Source organism: Scyliorhinus torazame, chromosome 4 (assembly GCF_047496885.1).
Source record: "Scyliorhinus torazame isolate Kashiwa2021f chromosome 4, sScyTor2.1, whole genome shotgun sequence".
NCBI classification, from domain to species: Eukaryota; Metazoa; Chordata; class Chondrichthyes; order Carcharhiniformes; family Scyliorhinidae; genus Scyliorhinus; species Scyliorhinus torazame.
This window is the reverse complement of record NC_092710.1, coordinates 13,996,160-14,007,955: the sequence shown is the minus strand read 5'-3', so window position 1 is coordinate 14,007,955 and position 11,796 is coordinate 13,996,160.

Genomic DNA, 11,796 nt, shown 5'->3' with positions numbered 1-11,796 from the left:
GTGGGGATGGATCTGGATTATGGGAATGGTGAGGGTTAATTTCTGATTTGGGTGGGCATGGATCTGGATTATGGGATTGGTGAGGGTTAATTTCTGATTTGGGTGGTGATGGATCTGGATTATGGGAATGGTGAGGGTTAATTTCTGATTTGGGTGGGGATGGATCTGGATTATGGGAATGGTGAGGGTTAATTTCTGATTTGGGTGGGCATGGATCTGGATTATGGGATTGGTGAGGGTTAATTTCTGATTTGGGTGGTGATGGATCTGGATTATGGGAATGGTGAGGGTTAATTTCTGATTGGGGTGGAGATGGATCAGGATTATGGGAATGGTGAAGGTTAATTTCTGATTTGGGTGGGGATGGATCAGGATTATGGGAATGGTGAGGGTTAATTTAGATTTGGGTGGGGATGGATCTGGATTATGGGAATGGTGAGGGTTAATTTCCGATTTGGGTGGGGATGGATCTGGATTATGGGATTGGGGAGGGTTAATTTCTGATTTGGGTGGGGATGGATCTGGATTATGGGATTGGGGAGGGTTAATTTCTGATTTGGGTGGGGATGGATCTGGATGATGGGATTGGGGAAGGTTAATTTCTGATTTGGGTGGAAATTGATTTGGATTTGACGAGTAAAGCGATTGGGCTGACATTAAGTGCCTACAATTGACACAGGGGAAGCTTTAACGGCCTCACTGCGTCCAATTTGTGTTGGACGTGATCCAGGTCCGCGTATTTAAATGGACCATTCTCGCAGCATGTGGAGCTCTCGCCACATGACCGTGAAGTGCTGGTTTCCATAAACATGCACCATTTGTAATGGCACGGGGGGGGGGGGGGGGAAGGGTCTGCCCGACCATTACAGACCCCCAGGTGGTCGGGACAGGGGAGAGTGGTACTCTGGACACTGCCCGGTTGAATCGCGCCGATGCGTTCCGCCGGATTCGTCAGCGTGATTGTAATTGAGCCAAGCTTGGAAAGTGATTGGGGACAAGGCTGGGGCCCGGAGGTGGGAGCAGGGTAACTGTTAGCCTGACCGAGAAGGATGTCCTGCCTTGGAAACCCACTGCAAAGTTCCCGTCAGACTCTCGGGTCGTGTGACATTGTTTCCCAAATCACGTCAGCGTTTGGAAAATCGTACTCACTTAGAAAGGACAAAATACCAAACCAAAACATCAGTGTGAAACCAGCTCAGAAGAGGAGCTATGACCTTCAGTCATGAACTGGCCTTTGAAATGCAGAACTGCAGCTCCGAATGATGACCCTCTGAGCACAAAGCTTGCAGTGTTTCGGACAGGAAATACACTCTCAGAGGACATTGCCTCGGGGACTGAAATCGGTCCTGGCCAGCTGCTTAACAATTGGTTTATCTGAGTCACAACATGGTTCGTTTAATGTTCCAAATCTTCAGCCAGGAGAGAGACCACAGCCTCTTCACTCTCTCCCAGAAACAAAGCATCTGGACGCTTACACTAGATTGGTCAACGCTTATATTCTCATTCCAAATCGGAGGCATTGCTCAGAGAATGCAGCACTGAACCTCCGACTGTGGATCAGTGCAGTGTTAGAGGGTCATACTGAGGGAGTGCTGCACTGTCAGAGGGTCAGTACTGAGGGAGTGCTGCACTGTCAGAGGGTCAGTACTGAGGGAGTGCTGCACTGTCAGAGGGTCAGTACTGAGTGAGAGCTGCACTGTCAGAGGGTCAGTACTGAGGGAGTGCCGCACTGTCAGAGGGTCAGTACTGAGGGAGTGCTGCACTGTCAGAGGGTCAGTACTGAGTGAGAGCTGCACTGTCAAAGGGTCAGTACTGAGGGAATGCTGCACTGTCAGAGGGTCAGTACTGAGGGAGTGCTGCACTGTCAGAGGGTCAGTACTGGGGGAGTGCTGCACTGTCAGAGGGTCAGTACTGAGGGAGTGCCGCACTGTCAGAGGGTCAGTACTGAGGGAGTGCTGCACTGTCAGAGGGTCAGTACTGGGGGAGTGCTGCACTGTCAGAGGGTCAGTACTGAGGGAGTGCCGCACTGTCAGAGGGTCAGTACTGAGGGAGTGCTGCACTGTCAGAGGGTCATACTGAGGGAGCGCTGCACCGTCAGAGGGTCAGTACTGAGGGAGTGCCGCACTATCAGAGGGTCAGTACTGAGGGAGTGCCGCACTGTCAGAGGGTCAGTACTGAGGGAGTGCCGCACTGTCAGAGGGTCAGTACTGAGGGAATGCTGCACTGTCAGAGGGTCAGTACAGAGGGAGTGCTGCACTGTCAGAGGGTCAGTACTGGGGGAGTGCTGCACTGTCAGAGGGTCAGTACTGAGGGAGTGCCGCACTGTCAGAGGGTCAGTACTGAGGGAGTGCTGCACTGTCAGAGGGTCATACTGAGGGAGCGCTGCACCGTCAGAGGGTCAGTACTGAGGGAGTGCCGCACTATCAGAGGGTCAGTACTGAGGGAGTGCCGCACTGTCAGAGGGTCAGTACTGAGGGAGTGCCGCACTGTCAGAGGGTCATACTGAGGGAGTGCTGCACTTTCAGAGGGTCATACTGAGGGAGCGCTGCACCGTCAGAGGGTCAGTACTGAGGGAGTGCCGCACTATCAGAGGGTCAGTACTGAGGGAGTGCCGCACTGTCAGAGGGTCAGTACTGAGGGAGTGCCGCACTGTCAGAGGGTCATACTGAGGGAGTGCTGCACTTTCAGAGGGTCAGTACTGAGGGAGTGCTGCACTGTCAGAGGGTCAGTACTGAGGGAGTGCCGCACTGTCAGAGGGTCAGTACTGAGGGAGTGCCGCACTGTCAGAGGGTCAGTACTGAGGGAGTGCTGCACTGTCAGAGGGTCATACTGAGGGAGTGCTGCACTGTCAGAGGGTCATACTGAGGGAGTGCTGCACCGTCAGAGGGTCAGTACTGAGGGAGTGCTGCACTGTCAGAGGGTCAGTACTGAGGGAGTGCAGCACCGTCAAAGGGTCAGTACTGAGGGAGAGCTGCATTGTCAGAGGGTCAGTACTGAGGGAGTGCCGCACTGTCAGAGGGTCATACTGAGGGAGTGCTGCACTTTCAGAGGGTCAGTACTGAGGGAGTGCTGCACTGTCAGAGGGTCAGTACTGAGGGAGTGCCGCACTGTCAGAGGGTCAGTACTGAGGGAGTGCCGCACTGTCACAGGGTCAGTACTGAGAGAGTGCCACACTGTCAGAGGGTCAGTACTGAGGGAGTGCCGCACCCTCAGAGGGTCAGTACTGAGGGAGCGCTGCACTGTCAGAGGGTCAGTACTGAGGGAGTGCTGCACTGTCAGAGGGTCAGTACTGAGGGAGTGCCGCACTGTCAGAGGGTCAGTACTGAGGGACTGCAGCACTGTCAGAGGGTCAGTACTGAGAGAGTGCTGCACTGTCAGAGGTTCAGTACTGAGAGAGTGCTGCACTGTCAGAGGGTCAGTACTGAGGGAGTGCAGCACTGTCAGAGGGTCAGTGCTGAGGGAGTGCCGCACTGTCAGAGGGTCAGTACTGAGGGAGTGCTGCACTGTCAGAGGGTCATACTGAGGGAGTGCTGCACAGCCAGAGGGTCAGTACTGAGGGAGTGCTGCACTGTCAGAAGGACAGTACTGAGGGAGTGCAGCACTGTCAGAGGGTCAGTACTGAGAGAGTGCTGCACTGTCAGAGGGTCATACTGAGGGAGTGCTGCACCGTCAGAGGGTCAGTACTGAGGGTTTGCTGCACTGTCAGAGGGTCAGAACTGAGGGAGTGCTGCACTGTCAGAGGGTCAGTACTGAGCGAGTGCTGCACTGTCAGAGGGGCAGTACTGAGCGAGTGCTGCACTGTCAGAGTGTCAGTACTGAGGCAATGCCGCACTGTCAGAGGATCAGTACTGAAGGAGTGCCGCACTGTCAGAGGGTCAGTACTGAGGGAGTGCCGCACTGTCAGAGGGTCAGTACTGAGGAAGTGCTGCAATGTCAGAGGGTCAGTACTGAGGGAGTGCCGCACTGTCAGAGGGTCAGTACTGAGGGAGTGCCGCACTGTCAGAGGGTCAGTACTGAGGGAGTGCTGCACTGTCAGGGTCAGTACTGAGGGAGTGCTGCACTGTCAGAGGGTCAGTACTGAGGGAGTGCTGCACTGTCAGAGGGTCAGTACTGGGGGAGTGCCGAACTATCAGAGGGTCAGTACTGAGGGAGTGCTGCACTGTCAGAGGGTCAGTACTGAGAGAGTGTTGCACTGTCAGAGGGGCAGTACTGAGGGAGAGCTGCACTGTCAGAGGGTCAGTACTGAGGGAGTGCTGCACTGTCAGAGGGTCAGTACTGAGGTAATTCTGCACTGTCAGAGGGTCAGTACTGAGGGAGTGCTGCACTGTCAGAGAGGTCAGTACTGAGGGAGTGCGCACTGTCAGAGGGTCAGCACTGAGGGAGTGCCGCACTGTCAAAGTGTCTGTACTGAGGGAGTGCCACACTGTCAGAGGGTCAGTACTGAGGGAGTGCTGCACTGTCAGAGGGTCATACTGAGGGAGCGCTGCACCGTCAGTGGGTCAGTACTGAGGGAGTGCCGCACTGTCAGAGGGTCAGTACTGAGGGAGCGCCGCACTGTCAGAGGGTCAGTACTGAGGGAGTGCCGCACTGTCAGAGGGTCAGTACTGAGGGAGTGCTGCACTGTCAGAGGGTCAGGACTGAGGGAGTGCTGCACTGTCAGAGGGTCATACTGAGGGAGCGCTGCACCGTCAGTGGGTCAGTACTGAGGGAGTGCCGCACTGTCAGAGGGTCATACTGAGGGAGTGCTGCACCGTCAGAGGGTCAGTACTGAGGGAGTGCTGCACTGTCAGAGGGTCAGTACTGAGGGAGTGCTGCACCGTCAGAGGGTCAGTACTGAGGGAGTGCAGCACTGTCAGAGGGTCAGTACTGAGGGAGTGCTGCACCGTCAGAGGGTCAGTACTGAGGGAGTGCTGCACTGTCAGAGGGTCAGTACTGAGGGAGTGCCGCACCGTCAAAGGGTCAGTACTGAGGGAGAGCTGCACTGTCAGAGGGTCAGTACTGAGGGAGTGCCGCACAGTCAGAGGGTCAGTACTGAGGGAGTGCTGCACTGTCAGAGGGTCAGTACTGAGGGAGTGCCGCGCTGTCAGAGGGTCAGTACTGAGGGAGTGCCGCACTGTCAGAGGGTCAGTACTGAGGGAGTGCCGCACTGTCAGAGGATCAGTACTGAGGGAGTGCCGCACTGTCAGAGGGTCAGTACTGAGGGAGTGCCGCACTGTCAGAGGGTCAGTACTGAGGGAGTGCCGCACTGTCAGAGGGTCAGTACTGAGGGAGTGCCGCACTGTCAGAGGATCAGTACTGAGGGAGTGCTGCACTGTCAGAGGGTCAGTACTGAGGGAGTGCCGCACTGTCAGAGGGTCAGTACTGAGGGAGTGCTGCACTGTCAGAGGGTCAGTACTGAGGGAGTGCTGCACTGTCAGAGGGTCAGTACTGAGGGAGTGCCGCACTGTCAGAGGGTCAGTACTGAGCGAGTGCTGCACTGTCAGAGGGGCAGTACTGAGCGAGTGCTGCACTGTCAGAGTGTCAGTACTGAGGCAGTGCCGCACTGTCAGAGGATCAGTACTGAAGGAGTGCCGCACTGTCAGAGGGTCAGTACTGAGGGAGTGCCGCACTGTCAGAGGGTCAGTACTGAGGAAGTGCTGCAATGTCAGAGGGTCAGTACTGAGGGAGTGCCGCACTGTCAGAGGGTCAGTACTGAGGGAGTGCCGCACTGTCAGAGGGTCAGTACTGAGGGAGTGCTGCACTGTCAGGGTCAGTACTGAGGGAGTGCTGCACTTTCAGAGGGTCAGTACTGAGGGAGTGCTGCACTGTCAGAGGGTCAGTACTGGGGGAGTGCCGAACTATCAGAGGGTCAGTACTGAGGGAGTGCTGCACTGTCAGAGGGTCAGTACTGAGAGAGTGTTGCACTGTCAGAGGGGCAGTACTGAGGGAGAGCTGCACTGTCAGAGGGTCAGTACTGAGGGAGTGCTGCACTGTCAGAGGGTCAGTACTGAGGTAATTCTGCACTGTCAGAGGGTCAGTACTGAGGGAGTGCTGCACTGTCAGAGGGTCAGTACTGAGGGAGTGCTGCACTGTCAGAGAGGTCAGTACTGAGGGAGTGCGCACTGTCAGAGGGTCAGCACTGAGGGAGTGCCGCACTGTCAAAGTGTCTGTACTGAGGGAGTGCCACACTGTCAGAGGGTCAGTACTGAGGGAGTGCTGCACTGTCAGAGGGTCATACTGAGGGAGCGCTGCACCGTCAGTGGGTCAGTACTGAGGGAGTGCCGCACTGTCAGAGGGTCAGTACTGAGGGAGCGCCGCACTGTCAGAGGGTCAGTACTGAGGGAGTGCCGCACTGTCAGAGGGTCAGTACTGAGGGAGTGCTGCACTGTCAGAGGGTCAGGACTGAGGGAGTGCTGAACTGTCAGAGGGTCATACTGAGGGAGCGCTGCACCGTCAGTGGGTCAGTACTGAGGGAGTGCCGCACTGTCAGAGGGTCAGTACTGAGGGAGTGCCGCACTGTCAGAGGGTCATACTGAGGGAGTGCTGCACCGTCAGAGGGTCAGTACTGAGGGAGTGCTGCACTGTCAGAGGGTCAGTACTGAGGGAGTGCTGCACCGTCAGAGGGTCAGTACTGAGGGAGTGCAGCACTGTCAGAGGGTCAGTACTGAGGGAGTGCTGCACCGTCAGAGGGTCAGTACTGAGGGAGTGCTGCACTGTCAGAGGGTCAGTACTGAGGGAGTGCCGCACCGTCAAAGGGTCAGTACTGAGGGAGAGCTGCACTGTCAGAGGGTCAGTACTGAGGGAGTGCCGCACAGTCAGAGGGTCAGTACTGAGGGAGTGCTGCACTGTCAGAGGGTCAGTACTGAGGGAGTGCCGCGCTGTCAGAGGGTCAGTACTGAGGGAGTGCCGCACTGTCAGAGGGTCAGTACTGAGGGAGTGCCGCACTGTCAGAGGATCAGTACTGAGGGAGTGCCGCACTGTCAGAGGGTCAGTACTGAGGGAGTGCCGCACTGTCAGAGGGTCAGTACTGAGGGAGTGCCGCACTGTCAGAGGGTCAGTACTGAGGGAGTGCCGCACTGTCAGAGGATCAGTACTGAGGGAGTGCTGCACTGTCAGAGGGTCAGTACTGAGGGAGTGCCGCACTGTCAGAGGGTCAGTACTGAGGGAGTGCTGCACTGTCAGAGGGTCAGTACTGAGGGAGTGCTGCACTGTCAGAGGGTCAGTACTGAGGGAGTGCCGCACTGTCAGAGGGTCAGTACTGAGGGAGTGCTGCACTGTCAGAGGGTCAGTACTGAGGGAGTGCTGCACTGTCAGAGGGTCAGTACTGAGGGAGTGCCGCACTGTCAGAGGGTCAGTACTGAGGGATTGCTGCACTGTTAGAGGGTCAGTACTGAGGGAGTGCTGCACTGTTAGAGGGTCAGTACTGAGGGAGTGCTGCACTGTCAGTGGGTCAGTACTGGGGAGTGCTGCACTGTCAGAGGGTCAGTACTGAGGGAGTGCTGCAGTGTCAGAGGGTCAGTACTGAGGGAGTGCCGCACTGTCGGAGGGTCAGTACTGAGGGAGTGCCGCACTGTCAGAGGGTCAGTACTGGGGGAGTGCCGCACTGTCGGAGGGTCAGTACTGAGGGAGTGCCACACTGTCAGAGGGTCAGTACTGAGGGAGTGCTGCACTGTCAGAGGGTCAGTGCTGAGGGAGTGCCGCACTGTCAGAGGTCCGTACTGAGGGAGTGCTGCACTGTCAGAGGGTCAGTGCTGAGGGAGTGCTGCACTGTCAGAGGGTCAGTACTGAGGAAGTGCTGCACTGTCAGATGGTCAGTACTGAGGGAGTGCTGCACTGTCAGAGGGTCAGTGCTGAGCGAGTGCCGCACTGTCAGAGGGTCAGTACTGAGGGAGTGCTGCACTGTCAGAGAGTCAGGACTGAGGGAGTGCCGCACTGTCAGAGGGTCAGTACTGAGGGAGTGCTGCACTGTCAGAGGGTCAGTGCTGAGCGAGTGCCGCACTGTCAGAGGGTCAGTACTGAGGGAGTGCTGCACTGTCAGAGGGTCCGTACTGAGGGAGTGCTGCACTGTCAGAGCGTCCGTCCTGAGGGAGTGCTGCACTGTCAGAGGGTCCGTACTGAGGGAGTGCCGCACTGTCAGAGGGTCAGTACTGAGGGAGTGCCGCACTGTGAGAGGGTCCGTACTGAGGGAGTGCCGCACTGTCAGAGGGTCAGTACTGAGGGAGTGCTGCACTGTCAGAGGCTCAGTACTGAGGGAGTGCTGCACTGTCAGAGGGTCAGTACTGAGGGAGTGCCGCACTGTCAGAGGGTCAGTACTGAGGGAGTGCCGCACTGTCAGAGGGTCAGTACTGAGGGAGTGCTGCACTGTCAGAGGGTCAGTACTGAGGGAGTGCCGCACTGTCAGAGGGTCAGTACTGAGGGAGTGCCGCACTGTCAGAGGGTCAGTACTGAGGGAGTGCCGCACTGTCAGAGGGTCAGTACTGAGGAAGTGCCGCACTGTCAGAGGGTCAGTACTGAGGGAGTGCCGCACTGTCAGAGGGTCAGTACTGAGGGAGTGCTGCACTGTCAGAGGGTCAGTACTGAGGGAGTGCCGCACTGTCAGTGGGTCAGTACTGAGGGAGTGCCACACTGTCAGAGGGTCAGTACTGAGGGAGTGCCACACTGTCAGTGGGTCAGTACTGAGGGAGTGCCGCACTGTCAGAGGGTCAGTACTGGCGGAGTGCTGCACTGTCAGAGGGTCAGTACTGAGGAAGTGCTGCACTGTCAGAGGGTCAGTACTGAGGGAGTGCTGCACTGTCAGAGGCTCAGTACTGGGGGAGTGCTGCACCTCAGAGGGTCAGTGCTGAGGGAGTGCTGCACTGTCAGAAGGTCAGTACTGAGGGAGTGCTGCACTGTCAGATGGTCAGTACTGAGGGAGTGCCGCACTGTCAGAGGGTCAGTACTGAGGGAGTGCCGCACTGTCAGAGGGTCATTACTGAGGGAGTGCTGCACTGTCAGCGAGTCAGTACTGAGGGAGAGCCGCACTGTCAGAGGGTCAGTACTGAGGGAGTGCTGCACTGTCAGACGGTCAGTACTGGGGGAGTGCCGCACTGTCAGAGGGTCAGTACTGAGGGAGTGCCGCACTGTCAGAGGGTCAGTACTGAGGGAGTGCCGCACTGTCAGAGGGTCATTACTGAGGGAGTGCTGCACTGTCAGCGAGTCAGTACTGAGGGAGAGCCGCACTGTCAGAGGGTCAGTACTGAGGGAGTGCTGCACTGTCAGACGGTCAGTACTGGGGGAGTGCTGCACTGTCAGAGGGTCAGTACTGAGGGAGTGCTGCACTGTCAGAGGGTCAGTACTGAGGGAGTGTTGCACTGTCAGAGGGTCAGTACTGAGGGAGTGCTGCACTGTCAGAGGGTCAGTACTGAGAGAGTGCTGCACTGTCAGAGGGTCAGTACTGGGGGAGTGCTGCACTGTCAGAGGGTCAGTACTGAGGGAGTGCTGCACTGTCAGAGGGTCAGTACTGGGGGAGTGCTGCACTGTCAGAGGGTAAGTACTGGGGGAGTGCTGCACTGTCAGAGGGTCAGTACTGAGGGAGTGCTGCACTGTCAGAGGGTCAGTACTGAGGGAGTGCTGCACTGTCAGAGGGTCAGGACTGAGGGAGTGCTACACTGTCAGAGGGTCAGGACTGAGGGAGTGCCACATGCTCTGTTCCAGATTTGCAGTTTGTGTCATTGTTGACTGTGATTAATCCGCTTGTTTTCATTCAGTTGAAAAAATGTGTTTGTGTCGAATTAAATGAGTGAAAGGATTTAAAGTCGTTGTTTGCAGACAGAGTATAATTTTAATTCATTTTACATTGGATGGCCAACTGGGATAAAACCGTTTGAAAGTATAAAGTTATAAATTGATTATGTGAATTATAGTTCTTGGCTAAATTATAATACAATATCGCTTTAGCATGTACTGTTAGCTTCCTGGATTCTTCAGTCTGGACCCCGTCGTAAATATCTCCTTCGCTCTTCCACCATGATTTGGTCTGGTTGAGTCCCTGGTGAGATCTCTGTGAACGCAGCTGAACAGATACATCCTGCTGTGGGTGAGTATTTCTGGTGCTCTTGTGAGGGACATTGGCCCCCGAGGGAGTGAAGCACTCCACGCCAAAGTTGAATTGAGAAGCGACCGATGGGTTGTGTTCCAGGAATTGAGATTGAGGGGTCGATTTGATCGAAGCTTTCGAGATGTGAAGGGGAGCTGACAGGGCTCGAAAGAGAGAAACTATTGCCCGGGTGGGGGAGGGGGAAGCGGGGGGGTGGGGGGTTGCTGCTGTGGGACTGGGGAGGTGAGGGGGGGATGGGCGTAGATCCAAAAATTGGAGATCAGTCCTTCCCGGAGGGAAACATGTCTTCACACAAATGGAGGGAGAAGATTGGAAACTCTCTCCCACAAAGGGCAATGGAAGCCGATCGATTGGTACTTGATCGAAACCACGTTGCCGAAGTTTTGCCCTTGGTGTTGGGTGGGGTTACTGGGTTATGGGGGTAGGGTGGAGGTGTGGGCTTGGGTAGGGTGCTCTTTCCAAGAGCCGGTGCAGACCCGATGGGCCGAATGGCCTCCTTCTGCACTGTAAATTCTGTGATTCTCTTCGGGAGCAAGTGCTGGGAAATGGGGCGTGAATGGACGACAAAGGCGACACTGAAACGATGGGCCCACGGGCTCCCTCTCTGCGCTGTACAACTCTACACCTCGACGGCAAATGCAAGTGTGTCAAATTTCAATCGCCAGCAATTTATACCACGGGAATGACGCGCGCTGTTGGTCGGCGAGTCGATTCTGATTGGCCGTGGGGAAAGACGCAGGTGTACATTCGGCTACCCCCGCGCTCTCGGATCATTCGAAGGAGGTCGGAGGCTTGGACACGTCCCTTTTGTCTGCAGACCACGGGGGTCCCAGCGTGTGGATGTGGGGAAGGTTTCGTTGTCGGTTTTGCGACTGGGCGGACATTTCCAGCGGGATCCTGTCAGGCTCGAAATGAGGCCCCCTCTTTTTGGCCGATGGGCGGTTTTGATGTGAGTCCCTGGAGCAGGCAGGTCAGTTTATTAGCTGAGGTGTAGGTTATAGGAGTAGGGACGTTATGCTAAAACTGGACCAGACCATTAGGTAGGCCCCAACTTAACTGCGTGCAGTTCTGGTCATCTCATTGGAGACGATTTACCGCGATGTTACCAGCCAACACTGGCAAATTGCGGCAATGAGGGGAGATTGGTTGTGCTGGACGTGTTCTCCCTGGATTAGAGGAGGCGGCGGGGAGATTAGATTGAGATGTACAAAGTTGTGAGGGGTCTGGAGAGAGCGGATGGGAAGGGCCGATATTCTTCCGCAAAGATGTCAATGACTCGGGAGGAACGGTGGGGGGGGAGGGGGCATAGATCGAAAGTGATTGATCGAAGGTTTAAGGGGGGAAAACAAGGTGCCTGGATATGAACCTCAAGTGCGGGAAGGTGGGTGGTGTGGGGGACGGAGGTCCCTGGTGTCTCTCGGCCCTCAATTGACAACATTGTTGAAAGAAAAACAGGCGAGCTGTATCATGGTCACATTGTGGTTTGTGTGAGGTTGCTGTCCTCAACTTGGACCCAGTAGTCAGCATTTCTGCCTCACAGCGCCAGGGCCCCAGGTTCGATTCCCCGCTGGGTCACTGTCTGTGCGGAGTCTGCACGTCCTCCCCGTGTGTGCGTGGGTTTCCTCCGGGTGCTCCGGTTTCCTCCCACAGTCCAAAGACGTGCAGGTTAGGTGGATTGGCCGTGATAAATTGCCCCACAGTGTCCAACGATGTGCAGGTTA